Source organism: Xenopus laevis, chromosome 9_10L, assembly GCF_017654675.1.
Source record: "Xenopus laevis strain J_2021 chromosome 9_10L, Xenopus_laevis_v10.1, whole genome shotgun sequence".
NCBI lineage: Eukaryota > Metazoa > Chordata > Amphibia > Anura > Pipidae > Xenopus > Xenopus laevis.
In genome coordinates, this window is record NC_054387.1 from 71,164,358 (window position 1) to 71,177,099 (window position 12,742).

The 12,742-nt window shown below is 38.5% G+C and overlaps 1 protein-coding gene across 6 annotated transcripts in view; it reads right to left on the minus strand.

Moving 5' to 3' along the window:
* Positions 1-12,742, minus strand: part of baz2b.L (bromodomain adjacent to zinc finger domain 2B L homeolog) — a 159,747-nt gene that overhangs the window by 102,246 nt on the left and 44,759 nt on the right. For 5 of the 6 annotated variants that reach the window (XM_018235811.2, XM_041576126.1, XM_018235810.2 and 2 more), the window contains one exon: positions 10,244-10,286. The exons of the other annotated variant lie outside the window; for it this stretch is intronic. The gene's annotated coding sequence lies outside the window, so the exon portion shown is untranslated. The remainder of the gene's footprint in view (positions 1-10,243; positions 10,287-12,742) is intronic. 6 annotated transcript variants of the gene reach the window in all.

The window sequence follows — 12,742 nt, forward strand, 5'->3', positions numbered from 1 at the left end:
GCTCTCACAGCAAGCTCAGATCAGGGCTTCTTTCAGTAGAGAGATTATTCACACTGGGTTAACATTCTGATACTTTGTTTCAATAATGTTGGCATTAATCTAAATGCCTGCTTTTCACTAATTGTTTGTACTATAATATTGTATATGTGTGTCACCATGGGTTTAGAATGGATGCTATAATAATGTATACAATAAAATTCTATATATCCATGTGATAATAATTCTTGCTTTGAAAAAGGCTACATTAAGCAGAGCCCTCTTTGCATTTTCTTGCAAAAAATCAACACACATCCCCCCACCTGTCTGTATCCATTGTACACGTTTATGTTCTCTGCACACATTTACTCTATATGTACATGTTAATATGATACGAGTAAATTATTGATAAACTGCTGACATTTCTACATACTGTAGAGGAACAACAGGAAAGTGCAATGTATGAGCTGAAACAGAAGATGATCCTTACTACACAGGAGAGGAACACAGTTTATACGATAATCCTTTATACAGGGATGTTTCACTTTTAAGTATGATGAAGCTGATAGGTATTATACCACTTTTATATGCACTGCTTCAGACTTGAGGCTTTTTTTTAAGCATTTGAAATGAAGGTTTAAGAGCACCAAAATCAGACAGGTTAATTGGTTCCTAATAAAAATTACTATAGTATGCGTGAAAGCGATCGGGAACTTAGAGTGTAAGCTCAACAACAAGGTAACACTGGGGTTTTTTGCCCGGCTGCATTCATGATATGTTGCATTCTGCTGTGCCACTGGTAGATGAATGTTGACACTTATTTTAAGGGCATAACTGAAGAGTGTGCCAAACCTGTATGTTTAAAGGAATAGTTCAGTGTGAAAATAAAAACTGTGTAAATAGGCTGTGCAAAATAAAAAATGTTTCTAATATAGGTAGTTAGGCAAAAATGTAATGTATAAAGGCTGGAGTGAACAGATGTCTAATAAAACAGCCAGAATCCAACTTCCTGCTTTTCAGCTCTATAACTCTGAGTTAGTCAGCGACTTGAAGGGGGGCCACATGGGACATTTCTCTTCAAAGCACTGCGTATCTTGACAGCGCTATATAAATAAATGATGATGATGAAATAAATGATGATGATTTCTCTTCAGTGAGTTTGCAATTGATCCTCAGCATTCAGCTCAGATTCAAAAGCAACAGATATGACCCATGTGCCCCCCCTCAAGTCTCTGATTGGTTACTGCCTGGTAACCAGGGTAACCAGTCAGTGGAAACCAAGAGAGCTGCAAAGCAGGAAGTAGTGTTCTGGCTTATTATGTTACACATCCAGTCACTCCAGCCTTTATACATTACATTTTTGGCTAACTAACTATATTAGAAACATTTTTTATTTTGCACAGCCTATCTATTTACCCAGTTTTTATTTTTACACTGAACAATTCCTTTAAGGCAACACAAATAAAGTTGTTTTAACACTCTTTAAATAAATATGCCCCTGGTGTATGAGTTGTACCCTTTCATTATGCTCTCTGCTGCAGGGACTGGGACATGAAACCTAAATTCAACATTTGCTCCTAATAATCTGTGCAGCCCTTCGCCCTGTATGTACAGTACAACATCAGGAACAGCTAATAATCTGCACATTAAAATCCATAAGATTTATAAGATTCCTTTTTTGTAGGACAAGCCTGGCCACCTTTTTTCCTCCCTCAGTCTTTGCTAAAGACAAGCACTAATCTTAATATTAAGACCCACACACACAAAACCCCTATTTAATTCTAAGCCCCTCCATTTACCATCTGTACAGAAAGCCTAATAAAGCACTTAATAGCAAGGAAAAGCTGCCCAACTGATGTCACTGTGACTTTAGCTTCTGCTTCTTGCCCTTGATTGAAATCCAGCAACATGGCTGATAGTCACAAGTAATTAACTCTGCTAATTAAAATGGCAATTTATGCTTATATGTTTGTGCAGCCAGGGTTCAGAATCAAGTTGCTTGCTACAGCATGTGGATTACTGAAATCCCATGGCCAAAGGGGCTTGTAACCCAGCTTTAAGAAAATATTATGGGTGAGAACTGTAAATAAAAGAAATGTCTATTTGGATTTTTTATTCCAGAGTTCCAAAACAAGGACCACACTGTACAGACACAATGTCAGTATTAGCATTATTTGCATTATTAACAAGTATTTATAGAGCACCTGAATGAATAATGAAAGGAGAACACATAATCTGGTTATAGAATATGCAATAGTGAAGTACTATATAGACTCCCCTACGATGGCCGAATATGGATTGTACTTACAAGATGATAGGCATGTGTCTATTCTGCCTACCCTAGTTCTGGCTCTGCTATGAGATGCTTACAGTATTTATAGTAAGGCAATAAGGTATCAATCAATATGACTGCAATTGTCAGATAGGTGTCTATAGTCAGTGGCGACGTGGCGTACATACTCAGCACTGGGCCCCTCCAAAACAAATCCTTTCCTTCTCACCCTCCTCACATAATATTTAGCCACTACATTTCTTATTGTGGTAAGGGGCATGTCTCACCTTCTACCCGCACAATTTTGCTAAATTAATTTTTAATCACCCAACTTAAAAATATTTGGGCTTGCCCAGCCCCCGTGGTGATTTTCATTGACACTTTCCCAATTAATTGTAATATAACAGCATCTCATTTGTAACTAAAATGTGTTTTCTTTGCAGCTCCTGTGCCTGGAATATTAACATGACAAGTGGAACAGACGCTACGCGTCAGGCTTATGGTGTTAATAAATGGCATATGCATACTTATTAATAAGCACAAACACCCCTGCACCATTGTGTAGGAAATAGCGTGGTCTCCAGGCTCCAAGCTGCAAATCACAGAAGTGTCATTAGTCTAAACATGGAGTGAAGCTGCTATAAAACATGCGGAAATGTCTAACACCAAATCCACAAATATTTTAGAGAGATACTGACACTATCCCTTTTTTTATAAGAAAAATGTCAGCATCGATTCAAAATACATATGAGCCACCGTAAATAACCTGTACAATAGAGTACTTTTTATTGTTTAAATATTAAAATCAGTGCTTTGGTTATGGTGATTGAGTATTTTGGAGCCCAGGTCTGCATGTCACCTTTACATGTATATTTGGCAACATATTTCCTATATTTCTTTCTGGGATACAGTAAGAGGTAGATATGGCTGCTTGGATCACCCTTGCTTTGGGTCTTGTTATGATGGCAGTTAAAATGCCCAGTGTGCCATAGCACAAATGATACTGGAAATTACCTTGGAGTTCCATGGCCTGTACAAAGACACCTGTCATGAGACCTTAATAAAGTAACAGCACCCTTGGTGACCTTTAATATCATAATAATTTACAGATGGGGGGTTCATTATCCCTTATATCCATTATAATACATGTGTGACACTCAGAGCTCCCTATAAAACTCAGCCTTCAGTCTTGTGCCTTTATATTGTCAAAGTAACTTCTAATTCCACATATTTCCCCCAGAACATATGGCAGGATAAATACTAGGGATGCACCGAATCCAGGATTTGGTTCGGGATTCGGGCAAGATTCGGCTGACTCCCTGTGCCTGGCAGAACCAAATCCGAATCCTAATTTGAATACATAAATTAGGGGCGGGTAGGTAAATCACGTGACTTTTGGACACAAAAGAAGAATTTTTTACACTTTTTCCTTTCCTGGCCCTAATTTGCATATTCCCTAATGTGCATATGCAAATTAGGATTTGGTTCAGTGTTCGGCCGGATCTTTCACCAAGGATTTGGGGATTCGGCCAAATCACAAATAGTGGATTTGGTGCATCCCTAATAAATACAGTATTAATTCCATGTATAATAACCCCAGAACCCATGACAGGATAAATATAGTACCAATTCCAAACTCTTGAATCCTACTTGCTATGTGAAAAACTCACAGGATATAGTCAAGAAATAATTGACAATTATGTGAAGAATATTGAGCCCATATGTAGGAAATGTATCTCTAGTGGTCTGGGAAGGCTTTGCCTGTGTCCTGTTTAGCATATTCAAAACACAATGAAGAAAACTGCATTATCTGTGATTCAGATTTTTTTTTACATTTATTTAGATATTGCATAGCTTTCCCACTAAATAAAAAGACCCAGAATGAACCCCCCACCACTGCTTTTCAAGCTCGTTCTAAACTAGCCATTTGCCGAACATTGTTTAGGTGGCCCCTTTTGTAAGTTACACAAGCAGAATGACAGTATTTAAGAGGAAGAATTGGAGAACCACATACATGTGGCTTCAATATGCCAATGACAGAAAACCTTTCTAATACAAAATGTGTAGGACCTCACCATGTGGAAATAATTGCCTACACAGGAATGTGGATATTATGACTGTGACTGCATATCATGTGAGCTGGAAACACAAAAGGTATGCACAGACACAAACAAGAGTGTAGTGCTTTTTTAGGCCCATCATGATTACTCGGGATACACGTATCTGCAGACAGTCACGTTTTTCTTCTTTAAAGGGGACATAAACTCTCCAGAAAATGCTCACATTGTATGAACTTCCCAAAGTTGGTGACCCAAATGTAATTAGATGCAAGATGATGCCCCAATGAGCATTCTGCTGGCTGTAACTACATCAGTTCATCTTGCTGATATATAACATAGGGAGTTTACCCTGTAATCAAACATCAGAAGGACAGGTGTGGTGCTTTTTAGGTGTCTGGATATAGAAAAAAAATATTATATGCCTTCAGCAATTACATGAAGAAACAAGAATGAGCCAACCCTAATGTTGTTGAACTACAGTTCCCATCTTACATAATGGTTTTGAGAAAGCTGTAATCCACCAACATTTGGGTAGTATTTGCAGTATTATTTCCATTCCCATTATTAATGCGATACAGTTCAGTAAACAAGTCATTATCTTCCCTCCAAGACCAAAAGCAAGAATTGTGAACTTCCCCCAGCTTTTGTAAAACACACAATGTAGACCAAAGTCCATATAGCATCTGGTTATAATAAAGGCATGGGTTATAAGAAGTATTCATCCTATTTATCTATATGGTGCCACTGCTTTCTGAATCGTGCTGTTGCTAGCTGGTTACAATGAGTTTAATGTATTTTTGGCAAAAGTTTTGGCCAGAGCTGTCAAAGGGCAGATTACATTTAATATAAGTTTCAGCATACTGAAATAAGAAACTAAATACTAAATACAATCAATTAAAAATTCTGTACTGTTTCTGAAATAATCAAGTTCATCTTCACTATTCCTCTCTCAGCTTCTGTTTCTCTTTGTGCAGGAGTAGGGTGTCAGATAATCATGGACAGTCAGATCCAATATATCTTATAGAGGGACTCCTTTTGGCTATAACAGGGATGTCCAAAAGGTAGATCGGGATCTACCAGTAGACCATTAGTTGGTGATCAGTAGAACTCAAGACAATGTCAACAAACCGCTTGACTAAATTACCCTTCTGTTTAATTCTTTTCATTCAGCTATTTATTCTGTTAAAGCTATACAAGAAATAGTTGTTTTTTAAAACATAGTAATATAAATTCTCTTATAAATCAATATAATATTTAAGTAATATTTTCCATGGAACAGAATGCTAACAGTGATATTATGAATGTAGGTCATAATGGGACAACATTGATAAAAGTAGACCCCACATTACTCCTGGGTTAGAAGATGTTTTAGAGCTCACTCTATTAAAATCACCGGAAATGCTGTCTCTCTACATAAAGAATTTGTGGAAAATGCAGTTATTTTGTTACATTTTGTTTGTACAGGAATCAATTATTTGAATGAGCTCTAATACATCTGCTCGGAAAGGAAGCCCCCTATAAGATGTATTGGATCAAACTGTCAATAAATATCTGACACCTAAATGCTGAGAGAAACAAATGCTGAGAGAGGGAGAGAGAACATAAACTTGATTATTTCAGAAACAATGCAGAATATTTAATTGATTGTATTTCAGTATGCTGAAGCTTATATTGAATTTTAATTTTGGCAATAGTTTTAAATATTGTCCTTATCAGTCACATGTAAACTTCATTATTGCTTCATGCAGTGCCCTCTTTCCAATAAAGATACAGAGTCGTGTGCTGATTACATGGCTAAGCACTACAAACCTTGTATTCCTCCAACGAAAACGCATATATATTCATATATACTATTCATAACATGAATAGGTATTTTTTTATATGGCAGACATAATATGAAGTCACAGTCATACCATAAAGGGGTTGTTCACCTTCCAAACACTTTTTTCAGTTCAGTTGTTCTCCAGAAATAAAGAATTTTTTAAATTAGTTTCCATTTATTTTTTTTACTGTTTTCCAAAATCTAAGTTTAAAGTTCACTGTTACTGTCTGTGCTGTTTGAATCTGGCAGCTCAGTAATTAAGGTGCAGACTCTAAACTGTTACAATTTTGCAACATTTCATTGATACATTTCTCAGCAACATCTCTGGTATATTAGCAACTATTGTATCAATTCCAACAGCTGCCTATAATGAAACTCAGAGATTCTGCTTAGCAGGGACAAAGATAAGAAATGTATCAATTTAGAACAGTTTACAGGGAGCCCCCCTTTCAGAGCTGCTTTAGAAAAAAGACACTTTACACTTCAATATTCAGTAGTCTTCAGAAATTAGAAAGTAATTGGAAAAAGTTGTATTTTCTGGTGACCTATCGGAAAACAACTAGTTATCTGACGGTGAACAACCCCTTTAAGAACACAATTCAGAATACTGATTGGTGGACCCTAGGTGAAAGCATTACTTAGGTAATTTAGTAAGCCCCAGGACCAACAACAATAGTAACTGCAGGACTTGGGTGGAGCACTTATTTCCTATATTATATATTGTTGGAACTATATGTTTATAGATATCAGCTTTGTCAGGGTCAGACTGAGTCAGTGGGACACTGTAAAAAACATGGCTGGACCAGACCTGCTCCCCATGGCTGGCAGAGCCTTCGCTCCTTCCTCACCTCCCATCCCAACTTCCAATGTGGCAGCCCTGGTGGGCCTTGATGCCCCCAGTCTGATGCTGAGCTTTATTATTGGCTAAGAGGGGCCTTCCCCAAAGGTTTGACCCCCAAGGGGAACTTGAATCCGATTACCACTGCATTAGAAGGTTTAAACCAAACTTTCCTGATTTGCACTAACATGTCAACCCAGCAGGACCAACCATGAACATGCCTCACGGTACACGCTAAACAGAATTCATAACATCGATTCTAAATTGCACCAGTACCCTTGGCAATAGGAACCAATCATACATTTGCTCTCATTTTCTAACTTATGGTTATCTTTAAAAAGCGGATTGCTAAGTGGTTGCTATTGGCAACTGCACGGGTATAGTTTAGTGCCTGTGGTACTAAATCAGCTGAAGTGTTTTTCCAAGCCAAAACTTGCATCCGCAGGCAAAAGAATGCTCCAGTGTCGCTAAAGCAGGTAACTTATTAAAATGCCTGCTCTCAGCTCTTTGTGACCTTCGGCCAATCTGTATCTCCAAGAGCAAATACTGTGAGAATTATTTATTATAGGACGAAACAATAATCCCTATGTAAAGATGTAATGTTTCCCAGTCTCAAGGTTTATGAGGTATTACACTGGCAGAGAAGTGAAGGAGAAATGGAAACATTAGATTCCTGGCCAGCGGTGTCTGTGATTAGCCATAAATTGTGCCATTCTTTTTTTATTACCCTACTAAGTTTTGCCTGCCCTTGTTTCTCGGATAGCAGTGATCTTGCTAAACACTCCCCTTTATCTATTTTGCATTAGAAGAGGCGCACGCCTGACTTGTGATTGTCTTGTTCTGCTCAAAATGGAAGGAAGCACTGAGTTGGCACAAATCCACATAAAAAAGCAGAGACAAACAGAATGCAGGGGAAATAGTGAAGGAGATCTAAAGGACTAGCAAATTACAGCAAATAGCTCTTTGCTCGATGCATCAGATATAGGAATCAGCTGCCAAAATATTGCTCTTGAAAACTATTTAACGGCATAAGCTCATGGAATAGGAATGAACACAGAAACACCCAGATCTCACTGTACCATTATTATTATTATCCTCTATTTATATAGCACCGACATATTCTTCAGCCCTTTACTGAGATAATACATCATTCACATTAGCCCCTGTGCTAGTAGAGCTAAGAAACTAAAACCCTATCAAATGCACACACACTATGGTCAGTTTTATCGGGGGCAATTAATTTGTCTGTATGTTTTTAAAGTGTGGGAGAAAAGATGATTACCTGGAAGAAACCTACACAAGCACATAAAAACCCCTTCTAGATTGTTCCCTGATTGGAATTAAACCTAGGACCCTCGGAATCAAGCCAAGGCTGCTAAAGAATGTAGGGTGAAATGATGGGACTCATCTTTCTACCACTGGGATATTAGGAGCTACTATTCACAGCGTACATCCAGTTAAAGCACCTGCCTGTCACCACTCCTAATGCTGTGGCTGACACATGAATCAGAGACAGACCTCCGAACAAAAAAATGCCAAAGTGACATGGAGTTCTCCTGCCACTGCTCGGTGTATATTTAATTGGTATGTCACATAAAAATGTTGCTTTGTTAAAGCATCTATTTTCATCAGTCACAACTTAGTGAGTTATAGAAGACACTAAGCTTTGCTTTTTAATCACATGGACATTGAAACCTTTGTGCAGTTGGTCAATGTTCCTGTCCTGGGACAGAACACAGGGACCTTCCCTGGAAATTAGGAAGAAGTTGACTGACCACCAAGTCTGACCACCAAGTAGTCAAGGAAGTTGTCAGGAGAAAGAAAGAGGCTGCAGTGATATTCTGCTTAGGAAAGATTTAAGAAAGGTCTCTTATTTTTTTCCCAAGCAGAAGAACATCAGGTCTGCCCCTCTTTATTTATGCTGTGCAGGTAACCCACTGTTCACCTGGTCTCCCTGAGTGGTCTCCTCCTCTATAGTTATGCCACTGCATGCACACAACCAATGACCCACCCATTACCTCCATTTCACAGTAAAGGTGTAGGCACTGGGTGTGGCAACATACAATGCTTTCCCAGGTTCTTATTGTCCACTGCCACAAATATCCAGTAAAATGTTATAACTGTATAATATAACTTGAGCTTAGTCCCTTTACCGATGTCACATTCACTAAAACTTATTAGGAAAATAGCACATTAATACACATGAACCATGAATATCCTTGAAATTATAAACGGTGCTTAGTGCATTGTCATGACTCACTGAAACTTGTGTATTATAATAAAATAACCCAAGTTGAAATATAAGAGGATATTATAAGGCACATTGGAGTACCATGACATGAACTCTTGTGCTCTTACAGGGGTCACTGAGCCCTTACTGGGGGGTAACATAGATGAAGAACATGAAAGATTAAGGAAGCCCCCCAAAAGACATCACATACATACTGATTTAATTATATGTTCTTCAATGACAAGACTGCTGTTGTAGCCTCACCAAACAAAACTTTCACTCTCCCCCCCGATGGGATGTATTGGTGTTATTATTCCCTAAATACAGGAAAGTTTTTTAAAAAATGTCCCTCAATGGTGTGCATTACAAATGATATACCCAAGACTAAGCGTGTTTTACTGGCAAACAACAGCAAGGTCCTTTTCCTCTGTATTTTATGTCACTCAGACCGCATGCTGCTTTTGAATAACGGTGCAGTATATTGTGCCATTTCTACCAGTAAATTGCTGTTTTCGCCCTTCAAACTATCGTACCTTCCAGATCAGCCTTTTATATTTCGGAAATACAATCATGATGACTTATAGCTGAAACAACAATTCAGCCAAAACCTCTGTCATGAACAATAAAATACAAATGGGATATTTTATCTGAAAACCTGTTATCCAGGAAGCTCTGAAATATGACAATGCCATTTCCCATTGGTATCCTATTTAAAATACATTTCTTGCATTTGCAACGATTTTCTTTTTCTCCGTAACACCGAGGCAGTCTATTGTATATGATGGTAGCTGATAGCAAATGTATTAGTAGCCTTAAGGCATGGTGCTCCATATTATATAGCACACATAACCATGCTGAAAAATGAGCTTTCCTTGGAAACAAAAGTTAAAATTGCAACATTTTTGCTTTGCCCACAATTGCAGAGAATACGCATATATTTTGGTGATGCTTTCTGTTTAAATTCCATGCCACTGGACTGTAAGAAATTATTATTGTGTATATTTATGTAGACAATAAGGGAAAAATCTGAGATGAAAGGACTTACTGTGAAGAGTGTGGTCAGTTCTATGGCATCACTGTTTTCAAACCTGAGATGAGAAATAAAAATTGATTAGCTGAATCATCGGCTGCCTCAACGAGTCTTTTTGCTTCTGCTGTAATGCTTTGCAATTTGTAACCCCTTCACTGCACCCATGGACAGGGAAACAACTGGCAGGGGCGTTAAATACATATTTGCTCATTATTACACTAAATTCAAATATTCACAATTTTATATAGAAAACACAATTTATGCTACACTAATTTTTTTGGCCCTGTTTTTTGAAGTGCTGCCTTGGTCAAAACTGCCTGCCCGATTTCCCAAATTAGGAAAACTAGGCAGGATTCCCAATGATTGATGCAGTGATCAGCCAATCGCTGATCGCTATGTCATAGCCATGTCTCTGACATAATGACCCGCCCCCGTTACATCACAGCCCCGCCCCCGTTACATAACATCCCCACCCTCTGCCCAGAGTCAGGTTGGGCAAAAGGTCAGGCGGACAGGAGGTACAGCAGGCAACTGTAAGGGCTAAACAACACAGGAGATGTCGATCAGATTTTGTGGGTTAGATTTTATCTGATATTGTCATGCAACACCACTCAAAAGCATGAGATTTTGTAGGATCCTACAAAATCCTCATGCATCTACATCCAACATTCAATGAGAAAAAAGTTGGTCAGATTTTATCTTGTTGGAGGAAGATGCTAACATCCGACAGACATGTCAGATGGCAAATCCTCCATGTAGATTACGCATCAAACGAATCATATAACCTATATATTTTGACCCATGCAACTACAAGCGACTTGTATGATGCATTCTGTCTATATAACACCATCCTACAAAATCTCTCATACCGTTCAACCCCAACACTATAGGGCTCATTTAGCGATTGAAGTGCAAGTAAAGATTTGCACACATTTAAAAATCTATTTACAAACCTACTCGACATAAGTACATGCTCTATACTTGCAACAATAAAGCAATTTAAATTGCAGTTTAACGTGCAGGGCAAAGAGAACCTTGAAATGATGGTACTTCCAGGGTTCCCTCTGTGTGCTTCACCTGTACAAACTAACCAACTTAAACTGAATCATACACTAAAGCTGCAAGTATCTCCATGCCAAAAATAACCAGATGAGCTGTGCCAATGAGGCCACCCCACTGGTTACTAGGGGCCACAAAAATGCTGCTCTTGGTATGATGATTTGCACTTGCAGTGGTAAATAACATGCAAGTTGCAACATAGGCCATTTTAAGACATACCGATTGTGCAGTGGTATTTGGGAGGGGTAGTGGGTAGAAAACATGGCATTTTAAAATGATTTTTGAACCTAATCACCTGAAATTGAGGGGAATCTTAGTGAGAATCGGTGGGACTACGGACAGCTAAAACATGGGCGTAATGTGGGTGGAATGTACTCTATTGTCTATTTAAAGGGCTATGCATGTAAAATAACTTGTAATATGGCCAGGTCATTTTTTGCCATTGGGACCTCATTCTTTTTAGATGGTAGGGTCTACCGATCAGGTGGCCAAGGTGGGTGGTGAGCTAATAACGTGGGCTCCCTGTGGGAGGGAGCCCTTCTAACCACGTATTACGGAGAAAGCACTTCCAACTTCCCAAACCATTGATATAAATCAAGATTAAAAGCCAAATGATTAAATGAAATCAGCTAAGGCAATTTGCCATGTTAGAAGGCAGGCCCTGGAGCATGTGAAGAGTTAATGGAATATAATCACCCACATGATACCTTTTAATATGCAAAGCAATATATTGAGGGTGCTCCATTAAGTTGTCAGCCAGCGTACCCGTTGTAAAACATACCATAAATAATCACAGCACATCTGCTGTGTATTAGCAAACCCTAAAACACAAGAGCACAAAGCTAAAGGCTTTGGCAGGGTGCTCGTTCATTCCTAAGGCTGATTAACATAACACAGAACAAGCGATGGAATCAGGAAATCTTCGATTTCACATATAACAGCAGAAGGAACAAGCAGCCAATAGCAGTAAAATTGCTGGCCCGACAGAACCAAGTCAGAGATACCATAAACCCAAACTACAGGCGTTTCCAGTTCTTTCTAATTAGGATGAATGTAAATTGTATTAATGCGTATGGGATTTCATCTGGTACAGTGGTTGTCAATTAATTTGTAATTTCTATTGATAGAACGATGTTTGAAAGGAGAACTTAATAAATATAAATATGGCTACAAAATGCTTTATTTTATACTGAACCTGCTACACCAGCCCAGAGCTTCAGTGACTTTATAATAGTAAATATCCAAGCTTATAAATTTGCCCACTGCAGCTATCCATTTTGGATTTTCTTATGGGTATCTTTTAAGTGTCAGTGGCACTGCACATGCTCAGTATGCTCTGGGCTGCTGTTGAGAAGCTAAGCTTAGGGGTCTGTGGATATTATCTAGTGGAAACACATGTCATATAGAAGATGTTTGTACTGGGCTCATTAAACACTGTTGCAGAATGTGCTGGTT